This window comes from Salmo salar, chromosome 13 (assembly GCF_965601325.2).
Source record: "Salmo salar chromosome 13, fSalSal1, whole genome shotgun sequence".
Lineage (NCBI taxonomy): Eukaryota > Metazoa > Chordata > Actinopteri > Salmoniformes > Salmonidae > Salmo > Salmo salar.
This window is the reverse complement of record NC_138303.1, coordinates 103,509,209-103,534,149: the sequence shown is the minus strand read 5'-3', so window position 1 is coordinate 103,534,149 and position 24,941 is coordinate 103,509,209. Positions and strand designations below refer to the sequence as shown.

Below are 24,941 nucleotides of genomic sequence, written 5' to 3'. Positions count from 1 at the left end.
CTCATTGTCTTTCGAAATGAAGGGCTGTTTTCTAATCAACAATGAATGTATATATTTAGAAAATAATTTAGAAATTGAAGCAGGTGCATCCTGTAGGCATATTAGCTTCTAATCTGTGCGTTTGTGTTGAATCGAATTAATGCCTGGGTGTTTTCTTTGTGTTATTTTTCCGAGAATGCCATCCTAGAGTGTTAGCGACTGATTGTCCAAACGCAATTCTTGAGCAAAATCAAACAAAACCCCAAGAATTGTGCATGGACATCTGTTGCTGAAAACTCCAATTCATCCTGGCTTTATCCCAACGAAAAATCACGAAAAATCACGAAAAATCACGAAAAATCAAGAAATAAAATATGATAACTATTTAAAAAAATTCCCAATGCAGGTAAGAATAATCCATCTTTTTTTCAACAGATTAAAATGGGGTTGATTCGTTAAAAACCCAGATTTTAGATGATGTTGGGCCAATACAGTGGTGTAAAATATTATGACAGCTTCGTGTACTGTATGTTTGTTGGTGTATGTTTGTGTAGGCCCGATGGATCCACCAATAAGGTGTTACACTTAGTCGAAAATCTAATTAAATCGGTTTGTTTTAAATGGCAGCTATCGATTGGAGTCATTGATATATCGAGTGTGTTTGGCCATTTGTACAGTGCAGTGACATGACTAGGCACACAGGCCTTCAGAGTGATTCGTGGCATCAGTAAAATTAGCCTATTCAAAGAAGGACAAACGATATCATTAAAATGAACAGTGACTTGAGAGGGGTTTACATCATTAATGAGTAAAATCATTAGGTCATTCTAAGGGTTTACTGTAAAATGTTGTGGGGCCTACTATGCCTATACTGACAGTGATGAGACATTTGGATATGGGCGTTATTTCTTTATTGGCTTAATCATTATCTTTAAGTAGATCCTACTCCTTATAATAGTGTTGTAAAATGTTGTATTTGATCATGGCAAACATCATTTATAATCAAAGTATCAGTCAATTGTTTGAGAAGTTATGTGCATGATATAGCAAACGGTCTAGTGTGTTGTAGACCTACAGAATAATTACCTCATTTAAAAAGGAATCCTCATGTTTTTATGGTACCCCTAAATCCAAAATAAATTAGAATGGTAAGATATAATGTATATATTTTAATTATTGTATTGTTAAAAAAAAGAATACATACATACATACACTATTTAAATCTTTCAATTTGTTAGATCATAACAAATCGGACGTGTAATCTACATAATAGTAGATTACACAACTGTGAGTGCATGGGTTTACAGTACACGAGGTGTCAAGAGTGTGGATGGATAGAGAACAGTAGAATGCCAGTATTAGGGACGGTTCGATAACGTTAGGGGGCAAAATACTTGGCCTGAATTTAGTGGCATGACACCTGAATCACGTGACAGTCCTTGGCCTAGTTTGGTGGTCAGTTGTAGTTTCTAAATGAAACGTTTTCTTTAATCGTTAAACAATCGTTTATATGTTTTAATCTATTATTATAACTATTGTTATTATTATTATCAACATCATGAAAAGTGATGAATATGTATGAGAAAACTGTGGTAAATTAGCATGCCTCCATAAATTGCCCTTACAAAACGCCTGTTCGATTGTGTATGTGTTGGGGTTCTGGGCTGGGTTTCTGTACAGCACTTTGTGACATCTGCTGATGTAAAAATGGCTTTAGAAATACATTTGATTGATTTATTGATATATAAGGATCAAACATTTGTGCACAAATAAGATGTGTACAACAATGTGTAGCTTCCAGAATGGCTGTCAGAACCTCGCAACATAGGACCATCTAGGAATTGTCGTTATATTTTCCAGTCCTCAGCTCTCAGCGCAACATAGGACCATTTAAGAATTGTCGTTATATTTTCCAGTCCTCAGCTCTCAGCGCAACATAGGACCATCTAGGAATTGTCGTTATATTTTCCAGTCCTCAGCTCTCAGCGCAACATAGGACCATCTAGGAATTGTCGTTATATTTTCCAGTCCTCAGCTCTGCCTGCGGTTTGGCTGAAATACTAATTTGTGTGTTGTGGATTTAAGGACAATTTTATATTTTTGTTTTATATGTCATGTAAATCACGTCAAGCAGACTTGACAAGTCAGATTGTTTTACACTTTGGTAAAAACAAAATCAACACATTTACTCATAATAAAATATATATATATAATAACAGCAATTTCATACAATAAATAATAGCCTAATATTTATAATTATAACGTTAAAGTAGCGTTATTAATACGCTATTAATACGTAATACGTTTATAGTAACCTACATTGTACAACCTTAGCCAAAGACTTGTGTAATGTGGTAGAATTGGAGGTCTTCAAACCGTCAATGTCAAGTTTTGTGAATCTGTTTGTCTGCAAAAAGAAATACAGCTGTTTCCGTGACCTTACATGGGCTTTAGCCTACAACCTTGATTCTTCACATACTTTGCAACCCTTCTTTATAGATGCAGGGTGGGCAGCCTCTCCCCCACCCCCTTCCTCAGACCGAAGGTGCTTGAATGTAAATGAAGGCCCCAACATCCGCCTGCTATTGTACATGGTTGGTTTGGGTATGTTATTTGTCTGTCAACTAAAACCGTTGAAGGACGTAACAATTGAACAAATAAATGCTATGTTTAAAAATAAAGACAATGTAGCCAATAAAACGCGGGGACCAGATTTCTTGCAGTTTTTTTGGCATCATGAAAACGTATAGGTCTAAATGTCAAAACTAAAAACAGTGCAGGATGTTAGAAAAACAACAATACAGTTGATTTATATTTCTAAAGATAACCCTATTCAACTTAAGTGGAAAGGTGTGAAAAATCTGTTCATAGAATCATACAGTATTGTAAATATTCAAATGTAGGTTAAGGGATTGATTTCAACAACAGGACAAGTTATAAAAAATAAGTTTATCGTCTGTTTACATTTTGAATAATTCATCCATAGACTGAGAAAGCTCTACCGCAATCAACTGAATTCGATGTTTGTATTATTACATTAATAACGATTAAATAAGAACAACCAATGCAATCTTCAAATGCATTTTATTTTTTTATTTTTGGGCCCTAGTCTATTTTCTACTAAATTCATGAGATTCCATGAAAAAGGTTAGAATTAAAAGGTTGGAATTAAAAACGCAATTACAATTTACTGCTATCGTATAATCACATGGATAAATACACGCAGTTAAAACGTGCTAAAACAAGCAGTTTATTTTGCTGGCTTTGAGTCAGTAAGAATTGTCTTTGATAATTATACACAGTGTTTTATTGAGCCAAACCGACTCATGCCCTCTCGACAGGTCACGCCGCGAGGGGACCGCGTGGTCTTTCTCAGCCCTTTCTCCACCTCTAAAAAGGTTTCCCCTCGCGCCACCACACACACACACACACACACACACACACACACACACACTTCTCCCTCTCGTAACGCTCATTTGCATTTGCATTACAGTTACTATTATCGGACAGTATCCCCTCTCAAATCGAGTCCACATTGTCCACAACCGAGAAAAATGTTTGTGGTCGCTAGGGGGTCTTGTAGGTTGATTTTATAAATATTCTAGGTGAAGGCGCTGAGGAGAAACAGTCTTTTAAATCGCGCTATAATCTGCCTATAACTGAAATTCGACACCCCATTTACATCGATCAGATTTGATACTGCATGTAACACTCTAAAATGGTTATTATATGACTTTCTGATGTAAAGGGGCGGCAGGTAACCTAGTGGTTAGAGCGTTGGGCCAGTAACCCGTAAGGTTGCTACATCGCCAGATCGAATCCCCGAGCTGACAAGGTATAAATCTTTCTTTCTGCCCCTGAACAAGGCAGTTAACCCACTGTTCCTAGGCCGTCATTGTAAATAAGAATTTGTTCTTAACTGACTTGCCTAGTTAAATAAAGTTATAATAAACCAATATGCCATAACCATAATATTACTAATTTCTCTCCTCAAGCAAATCATTAAAATGCATGTCACTATAAAGGTACAGGAAAATGGATACAGAACATAAAGAGCAATGTGAACAGGTTGTGTATGCTTATAGATGCATAAAAACAATTGTTACCTATTTAATTTATGTTTATTCTGTACTGCAGCAAACAACATTGCTGTTTGACAGATTGCCTCAATTTCCATTTTATGTCTCAAACTGTTAGAACATATACTTAATGATTGAATCAGTAATTTGTTTGTGAATTTAAAAAAGGGGAAAAAGTGGGTAAGTGATTAAGATTCTTGACCAATCACATGCAGAGTTCAAGGCAACATGAAAAACAGAGGCACCAAATACCATTGGGAGTATCAGCTCAAGTCCACTGTCTCTTCTGAATCCATTTGAATGGGGGCAGATGTGTAGCAGCCTTCTAGGGTCCTGTAGAAACCCACAGAGTCTACAGCATAGCATCTGTCCACAGCTCTCCCTCTCTGTGGAATGCCATCGTCTTCTCGCTCCACACAATACCATTCTGGAGGACCAGGGCCCTTACAAGCATTGGATCTAGGAAGAGGTCCCCCATTCTCATAATTTCATTCATTATGATCTAAAAGGCAAACTGATCCTAAATCAGGAGTCTGCGAATACGGACACAGGTTAAAGAGAACATAAATCCCAGCATCCCAGTATTCTTAGGAAGGTGGAAGGGTCCTGCGAATTTTGTTCTGTTGTGGAACAATGGAAGTGAAGAGGGACTGTGTGTACATCTAGACCCAGTCTATATACAGTGTATTCGGAAAGTATTCAGACCCCTCCCCTTTTTCCATAATTTGTTACTTTATTCTAAAATGTATTAAATAAAAAAATGTCATCATCAATCTACACACAATACCCCATAATGACATCACAATACCCCATAATGACATCACAATACCCCATAATGACATCACAATACCCCATAATGACAAAGCGAAAACAGGTTTTTAGAAATGTTTGCAAACATATTAAAAATAAAAAACACAAATACCTTATTTACATAATTATTCAAACTCGAAATTGAGCTCAGGTGAATCCTGTTTCCATTGCTCATCCTTGAGATGTTTCTACAACTTGATTGGAGTCCACCTGGGGTAATTTAACTGATTGGACAAGATTTGGAAAGGTACACACCTGTCTATATAAGGTCCCACAGTGGACAGTGCATGTCAGAGCAAAAACCAAGACATGAGGTTGAAGGAATTGTCCGTAGAGCTCCGAGACAGGATTGTGTCAAGGCAGAGATCTGGGGAAGGGTACCAAAACATGTCTGCAGCATTGAAAGTCCACAAGAACACAGTGGCTTCCATCATTCTTAAATGGAAGAAGTTTAGAACCTCCAAGACTCTTCCTAGAGCTGGCCGCCCGGCCAAACTAAGCAATCGGGGGAGAAGGACCTTGGTCAGGCAGGTGACCAAGAACCCGATGATCACTCTGACAGAGCTCCAGAGTCCACCTGTAGAGATGGGAACATATTCCGGAAGGACAACCATCTCTGCAACACTCCACCAATCAGGCCTTTATGGTAGAGTGGCCAGATGGAAACCACTCCTCAGTAAAAGGCACATGACAGCCCGCTTGGAGTTGCCAAAAGGCACCTAAAGGACCTTCAGACAATGAGAAACAAGATTCTCTGGTCTGATGAAACCAAGATTGAACCCTTTTGCCTCCATGCCAAGCATCACATCTGGAGGGAACTGGCACCATCCCTACTGTGAAGTATGGTGGTGGCAGCATCATGCTGTGGAGATGTTTTTCAGAGGCAGGGACTAGCCAGGATCAAGTGAAAAATGAATGAAGCAAAATACAGAGAGATCCTTGATGAAAACCTGCTCCAGAGCACTTAGGACCTCAGACTGGGGGTGAAAGTTCACCTTCCAACAGGAGAACGACCCTAAGCACACAACCAAGACAACGCAGGAGTGGTTTCGAGACAAGTCTCTGAATGTCCTTGAGTGGCCCAGCCAGAGCCCGGACTTGAACCCGATCAAATATCTCTGGAGAGAACTGAAAATGTCTGTGCAGCGACGCTCCCCATCCAACCTGACAGAGCTTTAAATTGAACCTTTATTTAACTAGGTAAGTCAGTTAAGAACAAATTCTTATTTACAATGACAGCCTACTGGGGAACAGTGGGTTAACTGCCCTGTACAGGGGCAGAATGACAGATTTTTACCTTGTCAGCTCAGGGATTCAACACAGCAAACTTTTGGTTACTGGCCCAACGCTAGTAGCATCATACCCAAGAATACTTGAGGCTGTAATCGCTGCCAAAGGTGCTTCAACAAAGTACCGAATAAAGGGTCTGAATACTTATGTAAATGTGATATTTCAGTAAAAACATTTTATTATAAATAAGCAAACATTTCTAAAAAACAGTTTTTGCTTTGTCATTATGGGGTATTGTGATGTCATTATGGGGTATTGTGATGTCATTATGGGGTATTGTGTGTAGATTGATGAGGGAAAAAATCTATTTAATCAATTTTAGAATAATTTTAGAAAAAGTTCATGGGTCTGAATACTTTACGAAAGCACTGTATTCTAACCTCTATGGAGAGTAGAGATTAACACTACGTTGTCCTGGTCCTCTAGCTCATTGTTCTGGTCCTCTAGCTCATTGTCCTGGTCCTCTAGCTCATTGTCCTGGTCCTCTAGCTCATTGTTCTGGTCCTCTAGCTCATTGTTCTGGTCCTCTAGCTCATTGTCCTGGTCCTCTTGCTTGTTGTCCTGGTCCTCTAGCTCATTGTCCTGGTCCTCTAGCTCATTGTCCTGGTCCTCTAGCTCATTGTCCTGGTCCTCTAGCTCGTTGTCCTGGTCCTCTAGCTCATTGTCCTGGTCCTCTAGCTCGTTGTCCTGGTCCTCTAGCTCATTGTCCTGGTCCTCTAGCTCGTTGTCCTGGTCCTCTAGCTCATTGTCCTGGTCCTCTAGCTCATTGTCCTGGTCCTCTAGCTCATTGTCCTGGTCCTCTAGCTCATTGTCCTGGTCCTCTAGCTCATTGTCCTGGTCCTCTAGCTCGTTGTCCTGGTCCTCTAGCTCATTGTTCTGATCCTCTAGCTCATTGTCCTGGTCCTCTAGCTCATTGTCCTGGTCCTCTAGCTCATTGTCCTGGTCCTCTAGCTCATTGTCCTGGTCCTCTAGCTCATTGTTCTGGTCCTCTAGCTCATTGTTCTGGTCCTCTAGCTCATTGTCCTGGTCCTCTAGCTCATTGTCCTGGTCCTCTAGCTCATTGTCCTGGTCCTCTAGCTCATTGTCCTGGTCCTCTAGCTCATTGTTCTGGTCCTCTAGCTCATTGTCCTGGTCCTCTAGCTCATTGTTCTGGTCCTCTAGCTCATTGTTCTGGTCCTCTAGCTCATTGTCCTGGTCCTCTAGCTCATTGTTCTGGTCCTCTAGCTCATTGTTCTGGTCCTCTAGCTCATTGTCCTGGTCCTCTAGCTCATTGTTCTGGTCCTCTAGCTCATTGTTCTGGTCCTCTAGCTCATTGTCCTGGTCCTCTAGCTCATTGTTCTGGTCCTCTAGCTCATTGTTCTGGTCCTCTAGCTCATTGTCCTGGTATACAATGTAGCAGAATCATATACAGAATATATCAACCCAAAAGTGTGTAATTGAACAGATATGGGAATGAGAGAAGTTTGTTTCTCTGTTAGAACACACCCAGTCAGCATCATTGATAAGCACTTTTTGTTTAAAATAGTACAAATGGGGTCACAAATGTTGATTATAAAATATACAGAGAAAACCTTATCAAATAAACACACACACACACACACACACACACACACACACACACACACACACACACACACACACACACACACACACACACACACACACATCTAACAAACAGTGTGTAATGATAATGTATTAAAACATATATATATATATATATATATATATATATATATATATATATATATACATATGTTACATATATATAATTTGTATACAGTACCATAAACAAATAAGATCATTTAGCCTGAAACTATTTGCAGTAAATAAAGGGCATTTCCAGGAGCCTCCTCCAGGTGTGTGATCATGTCTAATTAGGGGAGATTTGGGGTGGTGTTCACCGTTTACAGCATGACTTTGGTATCTGAAGACAGCGACGTGCTTCACATCCCCAGGTCGTTTCTCTCTTACTGTATGAAGTCGCCTCCATCGGTGCTCTGACGTCACAGTGTCAGAAGGGTGTAAGCGATGATCTGATAGGCTGCTTTTCTCTCAAACGCACTTCCCCTTCCCCCCATACTGCACAACATAACCTAACCTCCCCTGACATAGCCTGTACACCTCAAAACAAACTGCACTTAGAATGAGACATATGTTAAAAATGTACTTGGTTTGGAATACAATGTGTGATGATCTCTCTCTCTCTCTCTCTCTCTCTCTCTCTCTTGCTGTCTCTATAGTGGACCTAATCTATGGAGTCCATAGAAAACTATACTACTTTCTCTCCTCTCACATATCCTCCCTCCTATAAAAGTCAGAGCCAAACCAATCAGACGTCAGCCTGGGATGGGTGAGGAGGACAGAGCCTCCACAAACCACAGACCCGTCTCTGTCCAATCAGACGTCAGCCTGGGATGGGTGAGGAGGACAGAGCCTCCACAAAACACAGCCCCCGTCTCTGTCCAATCAGACGTCAGCCTGGGATGGGTGAGGAGGACAGTGCCTCCACAAACCACAGCCCCCGTCTCTGTCCAATCAGACGTCAGCCTGGGATGGGTGAGGAGGACAGAGCCTCCACAAACCACAGCCCCCGTCTCTGTCCAATCAGACGTCAGCCTGGGATGGGTGAGGAGGACAGAGCCTCCACAAACCACAGACCCGTCTCTGTCCAATCAGACGTCAGCCTGGGGTGGGTGAGGAGGACAGAGCCTCCACAAACCACAGCCCCCGTCTCTGTCCAATCAGACGTCAGCCTGGGATGGGTGAGGAGGACAGAGCCTCCACAAACCACAGCCCCCGTCTCTGTCCAATCAGACGTCAGCCTGGGATGGGTGAGGAGGACAGAGCCTCCACAAACCACAGCCCCCGTCTCTGTCCAATCAGACGTCAGCCTGGGATGGGTGAGGAGGACAGAGCCTCCACAAATCACGGCCCCCGTCCGTCCAATCAGACGTCAGCCTGGGATGGGTGAGGAGGACAGAGCCTCCACAAACCACAGCCCCCGTCTCTGTCCAATCAGACGTCAGCCTGGGATGGGTGAGGAGGACAGAGCCTCCACAAATCACAGCCCCCGTCCGTCCAATCAGACGTCAGCCTGGGATGGGTGAGGAGGACAGAGCCTCCACAAACCACAGCCCCCCGTCTCTGTCCAATCAGACGTCAGCCTGGGATGGGTGAGGAGGACAGAGCCTCCACAAACCACAGCCCCCGTCTCTGTCCAATCAGACGTCAGCCTGGGATGGGTGAGGAGGACAGAGCCTCCACAAACCACAGCCCCCTGTCTGTCTGACAGCCATCACTAAAGGAGATGGATACAATGTCCTTTTGGCCACTTCAGTACGAAAATGTATGCAGTCACTGTAAGTGGCTCTGGATTAGAGCGTCTGCTCAATGACTAAAATATACATCTACATCTAGTTGTTTTGTATCTGCATGATTCACCCCCCAAAACAGCTGATCACATGACAGTGTGTGTGTTTGTGTGTGTGTGTGCTCACACAGTGTCTCTCTGGACAAAGAGCTCGGGCTGTTCCTTCAGCATGTTCCCTCTGATCCACACACACACACACACACACACAGACAGACAGACAGACAGACAGACAGACAGACAGACAGACAGACAGACAGACAGACAGACAGACAGACAGACAGACAGACAGACAGACAGACACACACACACACACACACACACACACACACACACACACACACACACACACACACACACACACACACACACAGACAGAGACAGGGGTCAGAGGTCATAGTTCAAGGTGCATGGTTCCAGCCCCCCTGTCCCAGCCAGCCGGTCGATGTGACGCGACAGAGGGACTAGGGATCACCAGAGATCACGACGGGTGTGTGTGTGTGTGTGTGTGTGTGTGTGTGTGTGTGTGTGTGTGTGTGTGTGTGTGTGTGTGTGTGTGTGATGGTGTGTGTGTGTGTGATGGTGTGTGGTGTGTGTGTGTGTGTGTGTGATGGTGTGGGGGATGGGGTGACAGACGTCTGGAAGCCACCCAGCCAATCACCGTCCTTCACCTCTGGGACATTAGGTTTTAAATCAGGATCTCTTAGTAAACAAAGAGGTTAAAATATGAACAAGCTTTTAAACGGCTAACATCCTGGCATATATCCTCCATATATCCTCCACTTCCTGAGTGTAGTGGGCATGGTGTGCTGTTTTTATAAACCCAAAGGACTGGTTTCACACATTCAGATGAAGCATTTTCCTGGATTAATAAATATTTTCAGTTGATAAAAAATATTCTCTATCTATTGAAATAGTATTGAAATAATAATAGCTTAATCTGTGTCCAGGAAACTGGTCCTAAGGATTTTAAAGTGGCAATTAGGAACTGATTGTGACGTAATATGCAATGCACAGAATAAGGAATTCACATGATCGTGTCTGTATTTCACAATAAAACACATTCGTATCTACTTGAAAACCTCAGTGATGTTAAAACATTTTCTACGACGTCTGGAAAAATGTAATGTTGTTTGGAAATGGAGCTTGCATTAACAATGGTTTGAGCTACTCCAACTGCCAGGAGCAACACACACAAACAAACGACACGTCCTTTCCCCATACTGTAACCTAAGCATTCATTACTGTCCATGTGAATGGTAGTGTGTGTGTGTGTTGCTTTATAATAACTGTGTGTTGCTTTATAATAACTGTGTGTGTTGCTTTATAAAAACTGTGTGTTGCTTTATAATAACTGTGTGTTGCTTTATAATAACTGTGTGTTGCTTTATAAAAACTGTGTGTGTTGCTTTATAACAACTGTTTGTGTGTTGCTTTATAAAATGTGTGTTGCTTTATAATAACTGTGTGTGTTGCTTTATAATAACTGTCTGTGTTGCTTTATAAAATGTGTGTTGCTTTATAATAACTGTCTGTGTTGCTTTATAAAAACTGTGTGTTGCTTTATAATAACTGTGTGTTGCTTTATAATAACTGTGTGTGTTTCCTTATAAAAATGGTGTGTGTTGCTCTATAAAAACTGTGTGTGTTGCTTTATAAAACTGTGTGTGTTGCTCTATAAAAACTGTGTGTGTTGCTCTATAAAAACTGTGTGTGTTGCTTTATAATAACTGTGTGTGTTGCTTTATAAAATCTGTGTGTGTGTGTTGCTTTATAAAAACGGTGTGTTGCTTTATAATAACTGTGTGTGTTTCCTTATAAAAATTGTGTGTGTTTCTCTATAAAAACTGTGTGTTGCTTTATGAAACTGTGTGTTGCTTTATGAAACTGTGTGTGTTGCTTTATAATAACTGTGTATGTTGCTTTATAATAACTGTAAGTGTTGCTTTATAAAAACTGTGTGTGTTGCTTTATAATAACTGTGTGTGTTGCTTTATAAAAACTGTGTGTGTTGCTTTAGAAAAAACTGGGTGTTGCTTTATAAAAAACTGGGTGTTGCTTTACAAAAACTGTGTGTGTTGCTTTATAAAAGCTGGGTGTTGCTTTATAAAACTGTGTGTTGCTTTATAAAAACTGTGTGTGTTGCTTTATAATAACTATGTGTGTTGCTTTATAAAAACTGGGTGTTGCTTTATAAAAACTGTGTGTTGCTTTATAAAAACTGTGTGTTGCTTTATAAAAACTGTGTGTTGCTTTATAAAAACTGTGTGGTGCTTTATAATAACTGTGTGTGTGTTGCTTTATAAAAACTGTGTGTTGCTTTATAATAACTGTGTGTGTTGCTTTATAATAACTGTGTGTGTTGCTTTATAAAAACTGTGTGTTGCTTTATAAAAACTGTGTGGTGCTTTATAATAACTGTGTGTGTGTTGCTTTATAAAACTGTGTGTGTGTGTTCTTAAAAATCATGGCCATCACGAGGAGAACAAGGCCTCGTCTGATACATAAGAGCAGGACTGCAGTTACCCGTATCCCACTGTACACAGACAACCCCCCTCCCCATCCCTAACACAGCATCGTCAGCCTCTCTCACCAGATCCAACCAGTTCACTCAGTACTGATATGGATGAGAGAGGGAGGGAGGGGGGAGGGAGGGGATATAAACAGGAAAGTCTACGTTGCAGCAGAAACAATATCTAAGGTAGGGAGGATGGTAGACTGTGAGGCTGTGTGAGGATCACCACTCAAATAAGGCAAATATTAATTTCCCCATCACCGTGACATTCAAACCCATTACCTCTGAACAGGGAAGGTCCACAGACAGACAGCACAGAACCATCAGCGAGAGAGAGAGAGAGAATCAGAGACAGAGAGACAGCACTGATGGAAAGAGAGAGAGAGATAGCACTGAACATCAGAGATAAAGAGACAGCGAGACAGCACTGAACCATCAGAGAGAGAGAGAGAGAGAGAGAGAGAGAGAGAGAGAGAGACAGCACAGAACCAGAGAGAGAGAGAGAGAGAGAGAGAGAGAGAGAGAGAGAGCAGCACAGAACCATCAGAGAGAGAGAGAGAGAGAGAGAGACAGCACAGAACCATCAGAGAGAGAGAGAGAGAGAGAGAGAGAGAGAGAGAGAGACAGCACAGAACCATCAGAGAGAGAAAGAGAGAGCACTGAACCATCAGAGAGAAAGAGAGAAAGACAGCACTGCACCATCAGAGAGAGAGAGAGAGAGCACTGAACCATCAGAGAGAGAGAGAGAGACAGCACTGAACGATCAGAGAGAGAGAGAGACAGCACTGAACCATCAGAGAGAGTGAGAGACAGCATTTAACCATCAGAGAGAGAGAGAGAGAGAGAGAGCGAGAGAGAGAGAGCACTGAACCATCAGAGAGAGAGAGAGAGAGAGAGCACTGAACCATCAGAGAGAGAGAGAGAGAGACAGCACTGAACCATCAGAGAGAGAGAGAGAGAGAGCACTGAACCATCAGATAGAGAGAGAGAGAGAGAGACAGCACTGAACCATCAGAGAAAGAGAGAGAGAGAGAGAGACAGCACTGAACCATCAGAGAGAGAGAGAGAGAGCACTGAACCATCAGAGAGAGAGAGAGAGAGAGAGACAGCACTGAACCATCAGAGAGAGAGAGAGAGAGACAGCACTGAACCATCAGAGAGAGAGAGAGAGAGAGACAGCACTGAACCATCAGAGAGAGAGAGAGAGAGACAGCACTGAACCATCAGAGAGAGAGAGAGAGAGAGAGAGAGAGAGAGAGAGAGACAGCACTGAACCATCAGAGAAAGAAAGACACAGCACTGCACCGTGCCTCTGTCACCAACCAAGGAAGGCCTACAGCAGCACCTAGATCTTCTGCACAGATTCTGCCAGACCTGGGCCCTGACAGTAAATCTCATTAAGACTAAAATATTGGTGTTCCAAAAAAGGTACAGTCACCAGGACCACAAATACAAATTCCATCTAGACACTGTTGCCCTAGAGCACACAAACAACTATACATACCTTGGCCTAAACATCAGCGCCACAGGTAACTTCCACAAAGCTGTGAACGATCTGAGAGACGAGACCAGAAGGAACATAAAATTCGGCATATTAATTAAGATCTGGCTAAAAATACTTGAATCAGTTATAAAACCCATTGCTCTTTGTGGTTGTGAGGTCTGGGGTCCAGACTTCACAAAATGGGACAAACACCAAATTGAGACTCTGCATGCAGAATTCTGCAAAAATATCCTCTGTGTACAACGTAAAACACTAAATAATGCATGTAGAGCAGAATTAGGCCGATACCCACTAATTATCAAAATCCAGAAAAGAGCCTTTAAATTCTACAATCACCTAAAAGGAAGCAATTCCCAAACCTTCCATAACAAAGCCATCCCCTACAGAGAGATGAACCTGGAGAAGAGTCCCCTAAGCAAGCTGGTCCTGACGCTTATTCACAAACACACCAACACAATTAGACTCAACCAAATCATGAGAAAACAAAAAGATAATTACTTGACACATTGGAAAGAATTAACAAAAAAACAGAGCAAACTAGAATGCTATTTGGCCCTAAACAGAGAGTACACAGTGGCAGGATACCTGACCACTGTGACTGAACCAAATTTAAGGAAAGCTTTGACTATGTACAGACTCAGTCAGCATAGCCTTGCTATTGAGAAAGGCTGCCATAGACTCTCAAGAAAAGACAGGCTATGTGCACACTACCCACAAAATGAGGTGGAAACTGAGCTGCATTTCCTAACCTCCTGCCAAATATATGACCATATTAGAGACATATATTTCCCCCAGATTCCACAATTTCACAAAGAATTAAAAAACAAACCCAATTTTGATAAACTCCCATATCTACTGGGTGAAATACCACAGTGTGCCATCACTGTAGCAAGATTTGTGACCTGTTGCCACAAGAAAAGGTCAACCAGTGATTGTATTTATTTCATTTCCCTTTTGTACTTTAACTATTTGCACATTGTTACAAAACAGTATATATACATAATATGACATTTTAAATGAGCTCACTCTTCAGGAACTTCTGTGAGTGTAATGTTTACTGCTCATTTTTTAAATGATATATTTCACTTGCTTTTTCAATGTAAACATATGTTTCCCATGCCAATAAAGCCCCTTAAATTGAAATTGAATTGAGAGACAGCGACAGCACTGAACCATCAGAGAGAGCGAGAGACAGAACCTAAAGCTCAATGTGTTCCACTAGTGGACATGGATAAAACTGAAAATACATATGGGAGTTGTGAAATCCAGGCTGTTTAAAAACATATAGGCTCTCTGCTTGTTGCAGAACAGTTCTAGTACCCTGGGGTACATCAAGTTGTGTTTGGTGGCGCTCTATAGTGAATCTCAGAGGCGAGGGGCGGGTCTCAGATGCAGGTGGGGGCGAGTCATGCCACAGAGGCAGTATGAGGTTAATTGGATGGTTGTTAGACCTCTTCACGAGTGTAATGATCAGCTTACCTTCCTCCCTGCCCAGAACCCCACTCTCTCCCTCGCCTTCCTCTCTTTCTCTTTCTCTCTCTTCTTCCCTCTCTCTCCATCTCGCTCTTCCTCCTTCGCTCTCCATCTCTCTCTTCTTCCCTCTCTCCATCTCTCTCTGCTTCCCTCTCCCTCTCCCCAGCAGCTATAAAGAAGAGTAATGCTTGCCTCAGTGCAGAGGAAAGGCAATGAATATTGACTTGGTACCTCAGCACACTTCTAAAAACAGAAGCCAATCACTCCTCTCTCATAATTTGTCCTTTGTGGAAGGAAGGTACACTCTCTACTCTCTCGCAAAAACCACTGAAGTCTATCACACCCCCCACCCTGACTGTCGATTTCCCTTCAGAGAGACGCAGGGGGCAGAGACACTGTGGACTCAGTGTCTGTCTGGTCTGCCTTCGTTGTCCTGGATCCTATTCATTAGGATATGCAAAGGGAAACGGAAAACCATGTTTTGCAATGGAAAACTAAACCAAGAGTTCATTTTTGGACAAGTTCAGGTAGTCCCTCCCAAGTTTAGCCTGTTTCCTTCTGTTTGAATACAACCCCGTAGCAGAGACTGTAGCAGAGACTGTAGCAGAGACTGTAACAGAGACTGTAACAGAGCCTGTAAAAGAGACTGTAACAGAGACTGTAGCAGAGACTGTAACAGAGACTGTAGAAGAGACTGTAGCAGAGACTGTAACAGAGACTGTAGCAGAGACTGTAGCAGAGACTGTAACAGAGACTGTAACAGAGACTGTAACAGAGGCTGTAGCATAGACTGTAACAGAGAACAGAGACTGTAACAGAGACTGTAGCAGAGACTGTAACAGAGACTGTAACAGAGACTGTAACAGAGCCTGTAGCAGAGACTGTAGCATAGACTGTAGCAGAGACTGTAACAGAGACTGTAGCAGAGAATGTAACAGAGACTGTAACAGAGACTGTAACAGAGACTGTAACAGAGACTGTAGCAGAGGCTGTAGCATAGACTGTAACAGAGAACAGAGACTGTAACAGAGACTGTAGCAGAGACTGTAACAGAGACTGTAACAGAGACTGTAACAGAGGCTGTAGCAGAGACTGTAGCAGAGACTGTAGCAGAGACTGTAGCAGAGACTGTAACAGAGCCTGTAACAGAGACTGTAACAGAGACTGTAGCAGAGACTGTAACAGAGACTGTAGAATAGACTGTAGCAGAGACTGTAACAGAGACTGTAGCAGAGACTGTAGCAGAGACTGTAACAGAGACTGTAACAGAGACTGTAACAGAGACTGTAACAGAGACTGTAGCAGAGGCTGTAGCAGAGGCTGTAACAGAGACTGTAACAGAGACTGTAACAGAGACTGTAACAGGGAGTGTAGCAGAGGCTGTAGCATAGACTGTAACAGAGAACAGAGACTGTACAGAGGCTGTAGCAGAGACTGTAACAGAGACTGTAACAGAGACTGTAACAGAGACTGTAACAGAGGCTGTAGCAGAGACTGTAGCATAGACTGTAGCAGAGACTGTAACAGAGACTGTAGCAGAGAATGTAACAGAGACTGTAACAGAGACTGTAACAGAGACTGTAACAGAGACTGTAGCAGAGGCTGTAGCATAGACTGTAACAGAGAACAGAGACTGTAACAGAGACTGTAACAGAGACTGTAACAGAGACTGTAACAGAGGCTATAGCAGAGACTGTAGCATAGACTGTAGCAGAGACTGTAACAGAGACTGTAGCAGAGAATGTAACAGAGACTGTAGCAGAGGCTGTAGCAGAGACTGTAACAGAGACTGTAACAGAGACTGTAACAGAGACTGTAGCAGAGACTGTAGCAGAGACTGTAACATAGACTGTAACAGAGACTGTAACAGAGACTGTAGCAGAGAATGTAGCAGAGACTGTAGCAGAGACTGTAACAGAGACTGTAGCAGAGACTGTAACAGAGACTGTAACAGAGGCTGTAGCAGAGACTGTAACCGAGACTGTAACAGAGACTGTAGCAGAGACTGTAGCAGAGACTGTAACAGAGACTGTAGCAGAGACTGTAGCAGAGACTGTAACAGAGACAGTAGCAGAGACTGTAGCAGAGAATGTAACAGAGACTGTAGCAGAGACTGTAACAGAGACTGTAACAGAGGCTGTAGCAGAGACTGTAGCAGAGACTGTAACAGAGACTGTAGCAGAGAATGTAACAGAGACTGTAGCAGAGACTGTAACAGAGACTGTAGCAGAGACTGTAACAGAGACTGGGAGCTGCACAGTGCAGGTGGAGTGAACGGACAAGTGGAGGAGGATACAGAGAAGGAGGAAAAAGAGGAACGTGCGTCTCAGGCTCCGTGTAGGTGCATTCTGGGATAGCTCTGTGTGGGTGGGAGGGGAGAGGGTGTCTGAACGGCGGGCTCAAAGCATCCCCTCTCTTATTCATATTATCGTCATTATGGTTGTTATCTGTGGGTGGGAAAAAACTCAATCCATCTTGCTGGCTGGAGATGTGAGGAGACATTTTCTGTGTGTGTGTGTGTGTGTGTGTGTGTGTGTGTGTGTGTGTGTGTGTGTGTGTGTGTGTGTGTGTGTGTGTGTGTGTGTGTGTGTGTGTGTGTGTGTGTGTGAAGAGGGGGGGGGGGGTGACTTTGGCAGGGTGGGTTCAGAGCCTGCATGGTTAAGGGCTTGGAAGCATTTCACAGTAAGGTCTACACCTCTTGTTTTCGGCGCATGTGACAAATACAACTTTATTTGATTTGATCATAGAGGTTAAAGAGAAATACTGAGGATTCAGAAACACCATTTCCCCATGTAACCTCAGTCCCCATGTAACCCAGGTCCCCATGTAACCCAGGACTCCATGTAACCCAGGTCTCCATGTAACCCAGGACTCCATGTAACCCCAGGACTCCATGTAACCCAGGACTCCATGTAACCCAGGTCCCCATGTAACCCACGCCCCCATGTAACCCATTTCCCCATGTAACCCAGGTCCCCATGTAACCCATTTCCCCATGTAACCCAGGACTCCATGTAACCCAGGTCCCCATGTAACCCAGGTCTCCATGTAACCCCAGTCACCATGTATTTCCCCATGTAACCCAGGTCCCCATGTAACCATGTAACCCAGGTCCCCATGTAACCCATTTCCTCATGTAACCCAGGACTCCATGTAACCCAGGTCCCCATGTAACCCAGGTCCCCATGTAACCATGTCACCCAGGTCCCCATGTAACCCAGGTCTCCATGTAACCCAGGACTCCATGTAACCCAGGTCCCCATGTAACCCCAGTCCCCATGTAACCCAGGTCCCCATGTAACCCAGGTCCCCATGTAACCCAGGACTCCATGTAACCCAGGTCCCCATGTAACCCAGGTCCCCATGTAACCCAGGTCTCCATGTAACCCCAGTCCCCATGTAACCCAGGTCCCCATGTAACCCCAGTCCCCATGTAACCCAGGACTCCATGTAACCCAGGTCTCCATGTAACCCAGGTCTCCATGTAACCCAGATCCCCATGTAACCCAGGACTCCATGTAACCCAGGTCTCCATGTAACCAAAATCCCCATGTAACCCAGGTCCCCATGTAACCATGTAACCCCAGTCCCCATGTAACCCCAGTCCCCATGTAACCCAGGTGCCCATGTAAACCAGGTCCCCATGTATTTCCTCATGTAACCCAGGTCCCCCATGTAACCCAGGTCCCCATGTAACCCAGGACTCCATGTAACCCAGGTCTCCATGTAACCAAAATCCCCATGTAACCCAGGTCCCCATGTAACCATGTAACCCCAGTCCCCATGTAACCCAGGTCCCCATGTAACACCAGTCCCCATGTAACCCCAGTCCCCATGTAAACCAGGTCCCCATGTATTTCCTCATGTAACCCAGGTCCCCATGTAACCCAGGTCCCCATGTAACACCAGTCCCCATGTAACCCCAGTCCCCATGTAAACCATGTCCCCATGTATTTCCTCATGTAACCCAGGTCCCCATGTAACCCAGGTCTCCATGTAACCCAGATCCCCATGTAACCATGTAACCCAGGTCTCCATGTAACCCAGGGCTCCATGTAAACCAGGTCCCCATGTAACCATGTAACCCAGGTCTCCATGTAACCCAGGGCTCCATGTAAACCAGGTCCCCATGTAACCATGTAACCCAGGTCCCCATGTAACCCAGGTCCCCATGTAACCCAGGTCTCCATGTAACCCAGGTCCCCATGTAACACCAGTCCCCATGTAACCCCAGTCCCCATGTAAACCATGTCCCCATGTATTTCCTCATGTAACCCAGGTCCCCATGTAACCCAGGTCTCCATGTAACCCAGGTCCCCATGTAACCCAGGTCCCCATGTAACCCAGGTCCCCATGTAACCCAGGTCCCCATGTAACCCAGGTCCCCATGTAACCCAGGTCTCCATGTAACCATGCAACCCAGGTCCCCATGTAACCCAGGTCTCCATGTAACCCAGGGCTCCATGTAAACCAGGTCCCCAGGTCTCCATGTAACCCAGGTCCCCATGTAACACCAGTCCCCATGTAACCCCAGTCCCCATGTAAACCATGTCCCCATGTATTTCCTCATGTAACCCAGGTCCCCATGTAACCCAGGTCTCCATGTAACCCAGGTCCCCATGTAACCCAGGTCCCCATGTAACCCAGGTCCCCATGTAACCCAGGTCCCCATGTAACCCAGGTCTCCATGTAACCATGCAACCCAGGTCCCCATGTAACCCAGGTCTCCATGTAACCCACGTCCCCATGTAACCCAGGTCTCCATGTAACCCAGGTCCCCATGTAACCCAGGTCCCCATGTAACCCAGGTCCCCATGTAACCCAGGTCCCCATGTAACCCAGGACTCCATGTAACCCAGGTCCCCATGTAACCCAGGTCTCCATGTAACCCAGGTCCCCATGTAACCCAGGTCCCCATGTAACCCAGGTCCCCATGTAACCCAGGTCTCCATGTAACCATGTAACCCACGTCCCCATGTAACCCAGGTCCCCATGTAACCCAGGTCCCCATGTAACCCAGGTCCCCATGTAACCCAGGTCTCCATGTAACCCAGGTCTCCATGTAACCCAGATCCCCATGTAACCCAGGTCTCCATGTAACCCAGGTCCCCATGCAACCCAGATCCCCATGTAACCATGTAACCCAGGTCTCCATGTAACCCAGGGCTCCATGTAAACCAGGTCCCCATGTAACCATGTAACCCAGGTCTCCATGTAACCCAGGGCTCCATGTAAACCAGGTCCCCATGTAACCATGTAACCCAGGTCCCCATGTAACCCAGGTCCCCATGTAACCCAGGACTCCATGTAACCCCAGTCACCATCTATTTCCCCATGTAACCCAGGTCCCCATGTAACCCAGGACTCCATGTAACCCCAGTCACCATCTATTTCCCCATGTAACCCAGGTCCCCATGTAACCCAGGTCTCCATGTAACCCCAGTCACCATATATTTCCCCATGTAACCCAGGTCTCCATGTAACCCCGGTCCTGAGGAGAAGGGAATGGCAGGCTGAATACCACTACCCAAAACACACACACACACAGAGAGAGAGAGAACACCAAGGTCATCCCTAGCTCACATTCTCTGCTCTGGTCAACGATTGTATTCAGGTTGTCGTGGAGACCCCAGCGCCACGGACACCAAACACTTTGTTTGCAGAGGTCAGAAGAACCCAAATCACCCCTTTCACAGTTCCCTCTACTATGGGTCTAACAGGGGAGTGGACATTCACACAGTCCCCTCTACTATGGGTCTAACAGGGTAGTGGACATTCACACTGTCCCCTCTACTATGGGTCTAACAGGGTAGTGGACATTCACACAGTCCCTCTACTATGGGTCTAACAGGGGAGAGGACATTCACACAGTCCCTCTACTATGGGTCTAACAGGGGAGTGGACATTCACACAGTCCCTCTACTATGGAGTCAAACAGGGGAGAGGACATTCACACAGTCCCTCTACTATGGGGTCTAACAGGGGAGTGGACATTCACACAGTCCCCTCTACTATGGGGTCTAACAGGGGAGTGGACATTCACACAGTCCCCTCTACTATGGGTTTAACAGGGGAGTGGACATTCACACAGTCCCCTCTACTATGGGTCTAACAGGGTAGTGGACATTCACACAGTCCCTCTACTATGAGTCTAACAGGGGAGTGGACATTCACACAGTCCCTCTACTATGGGTCTAACAGGGTAGTGGACATTCACACAGTCCCTCTACTATGAGTCTAACAGGGGAGTGGACATTCACACAGTCCCTCTACTATGGGTCTAACAGGGGAGAGGACATTCACACAGTCCCCTCTACTATGGGTCTAACAGGGGAGAGGACATTCACACAGTCCCTCTACTATGGATCAAACAGGGGAGTGGACATTCACACAGTCCACTCTACTATGGGTCTAACAGTGTAGAGGACATTCACACAGTCCCCTCTACTATGGGTCTAACAGGGGAGTGGACATTCACACAGTCCCCTCTACTATGGGTCTAACAGGGTAGTGGACATTCACACAGTCCCTCTACTATGGGTCTAACAGGGGAGTGGACATTCACACAGTCCCCTCTACTATGGGTCTAACAGGGGAGTGGACATTCACACAGTCCCCTCTACTATGGAGTCTAACAGGGAGTGGACATTCACACAGTCCCCTCTACTATGGGTCTAACAGGGGAGTGGACATTCACACAGTCCCCTCTACTATGGAGTCTGACAGGGGAGTGGACATTCACAGAGTCCCTCTACTATGGGTCTAACAGGGGAGTGGACATTCACACAGTCCCCTCTACTATGGAGTCTGACAGGGGAGTGGACATTCACAGAGTCCCTCTACTATGAGTCTAACAGGGGAGTGGACATTCTCACAGTCCCCTCTACTATGGGGTCTAACAGGGGAGAGGACATTCACACAGTCCCCTCTACTATGGGTCTAACAGGGTAGAGGACATTCACACAGTCCCTCTACTATGAGTCTAACAGGGGAGTGGACATTCACACAGTCCCCTCTAATATGGGTCTAACAGGGTAGAGGACATTCACACAGTCCCTCTACTATGAGTCTAACAGGGGAGTGGACATTCACACAGTCCCCTCTACTATGGGTCTAACAGGGGAGTGGACATTCACACAGTCCCTCTACTATGGGTCTAACAGGGGAGTGGACATTCACACAGTCCCCTCTACTATGGGTCTAACAGGGGAGTGGACATTCACACAGTCCCCTCTACTATGGGTCTAACAGGAGAGAGGACATTCACACAGTCCCCTCTACTATGGGTCTAACAGGGGAGTGGACATTCACACAGTCCCCTCTACTATGGGTCTAACAGGGGAGTGGACATTCACACAGTCCCTCTACTATGGGGTCTAACAGGAGAGAGGACATCCACACAGTCCCTCTACTATGGATCTAACAGGGGAGTGGACATTCACACAGTCCCTCTACTATGGATCTAACAGGGGAGTGGACATTCACACAGTCCCCTCTACTATGGGTCTAACAGGGGAGTGGACATTCACACAGTCCCTCTACTATGGGTCTAACAGGGGAGTGGACATTCACACAGTCCCCTCTACTATGGGTCTAACAGGGGAGTGGACATTCACACAGTCCCCTCTACTATGGGGTCTAACAGGAGAGAGGACATTCACACAGTCCCTCTACTATGGATCTAACAGGGGAGTGGACATTCACACAGTCCCCTCTACTATGGGTCTAACAGTGTAGAGGACATTCACACAGTCCCTCTACTATGAGTCTAACAGGGGAGTGGACATTCACACAGTCCCTCTACTATGGGTCAAACAGGGGAGTGGACATTCACACAGTCCCCTCTACTATGGGTCTAACAGGGGAGAGGACATTCACACAGTCCCCTCTACTATGGAGTCAAACAGGGGAGTGGACATTCACACAGTCCCCTCTACTATGGGTCTAACAGGGGAGTGGACATTCTCACAGTCCCCTCTACTATGGAGTCAAACAGGGGAGTGGACATTCACACAGTTCCTCTTCTATGGAGTCAAACAGGGGAGAGGACATTCACACAGTCCCCTCTACTATGGATCTAACAGGGGAGTGGACATTCACACAGTCCCTCTACTATGGACTCAAACAGGGGAGAGGACATTCACACAGTCCCCTCTACTATGGGTCTAACAGGGGAGTGGACATTCACACAGTCCCCTCTACTATTGGGTCTAACAGGGGAGTGGACATTCTCACAGTCCCTCTACTATGAGTCTAACAGGGGAGTGGACATTCTCACAGTCCCTCTACTATGAGTCTAACAGGGAAGAGGACATTCACACAGTCCCTCTACTATGAGTCTAACAGGGGAGTGGACATTCACACAGTCCCCTCTACTATGGGTCTAACAGGGTAGTGGACATTCACACAGTCCCCTCTACTATGGGGTCTAACAGGGGAGAGGACATTCACACAGTCCCTCTACTATGGGTCTAACAGGGTAGAGGACATTCACAAAGTCCCTCTACTATGAGTCTAACAGGAGAGAGGACATTCACACAGTCCCCTCTACTATGAGTCTAACAGGGTAGTGGACATTCACACAGTCCCCTCTACTATGGGGTCTAACAGGGGAGAGGACATTCACACAGTCCCTCTACTATGGGTCTAACAGGGTAGAGGACATTCACAAAGTCCCTCTACTATGAGTCTAACAGGAGAGAGGACATTCACACAGTCCCCTCTACTATGGGTTTAACAGGGGAGTGGACATTCACACAGTCCCCTCTACTATGAGTCTAACAGGAGAGAGGACATTCACACAGTCCCCTCTACTATGGGTCTAACAGGGGAGTGGACATTCACACAGTCCCCTCTACTATGGGTCTAACAGGGGAGTGGACATTCACACAGTCCCTCTGCTATGGAGTCAAACAGGGGAGTGGACATTCACACAGTTCCTCTTCTATGCAGTCAAACAGGGGAGAGGACATTCACACAGTCCCCTCTACTATGGGTCTAACAGGGGAGTGGACATTCACACAGTCCCTCTACTATGGAGTCAAACAGGGGAGAGGACATTCACACAGTCCCCTCTACTATGGGGTCTAACAGGGGAGTGGACATTCTCACAGTCCCTCTACTATGAGTCTAACAGGGGAGTGGACATTCTCACAGTCCCTCTACTATGAGTCTAACAGGGGAGTGGACATTCTCACAGTCCCTCTACTATGAGTCTAACAGGGGAGTGGACATTCACACAGTCCCTCTACTATGGGTCTAACAGGGGAGAGGACATTCACACAGTCCCTCTGCTATGTGTCTAACAGTGTAGAGGACATTCACACAGTCCCTCTACTATGGATCAAACAGGGGAGTGGACATTCACACAGTCCCCTCTACTATGGGTCAAACAGAGGAGTGGACATTCACACAAGCTTCCCACAATAAGTTGGGGGAATTTTGGCCCATTCCTCCTGACAGAGCTGGTGTAACTGAGTCAGGTTTGTAGGCCTCCTTGCTCGCACACGCTTTTTCAGTTCTGCCCACAATTTTTTATGGGATTGAGGTCAGGGCATTGTGATGGCCACTCCAATACCTTGACGTTGTTGTCCTTAAGCCATTTTGCCACAACTTTGGAAGTATGCTTGGGGTCATTGTCCATTTGGAAGACTCATTTGCGACCAAGCTTTAACTTCCTGAACAATGTCTTGAGATGTTGCTTCAATATATCCACATAATTGTCCTGCCTCATGATGCCATCTATTTCGTGAAGTGCACCAGTCCCTCCTGCAGCAAAGCACCCCCACAACATGATGCTGCCACCCCCGTGCTTCACGGTTGGGATGGTGTTCTTTGGCTTGCAAGCCTCCCCCTTTTTCCTCCAAACATAACGATGGTCTTTATGGCCAAACAGTTCTATTTTTGTTTCATCAGACCAGAGGA

General features: G+C 45.1%; 1 long non-coding RNA gene across 1 annotated transcript; it reads left to right on the top strand.

Annotated features, from left to right (window-relative positions):
- Nucleotides 1–281: 281 nt before the first annotated feature.
- Nucleotides 282–11,943, top strand: LOC123726108 (uncharacterized). Its single transcript, XR_014380209.1, has 2 exons — nucleotides 282–2,583; nucleotides 8,399–11,943. It is a non-coding gene; the product is annotated as an uncharacterized LOC123726108 (long non-coding RNA).
- Nucleotides 11,944–24,941: the final 12,998 nt, after the last annotated feature.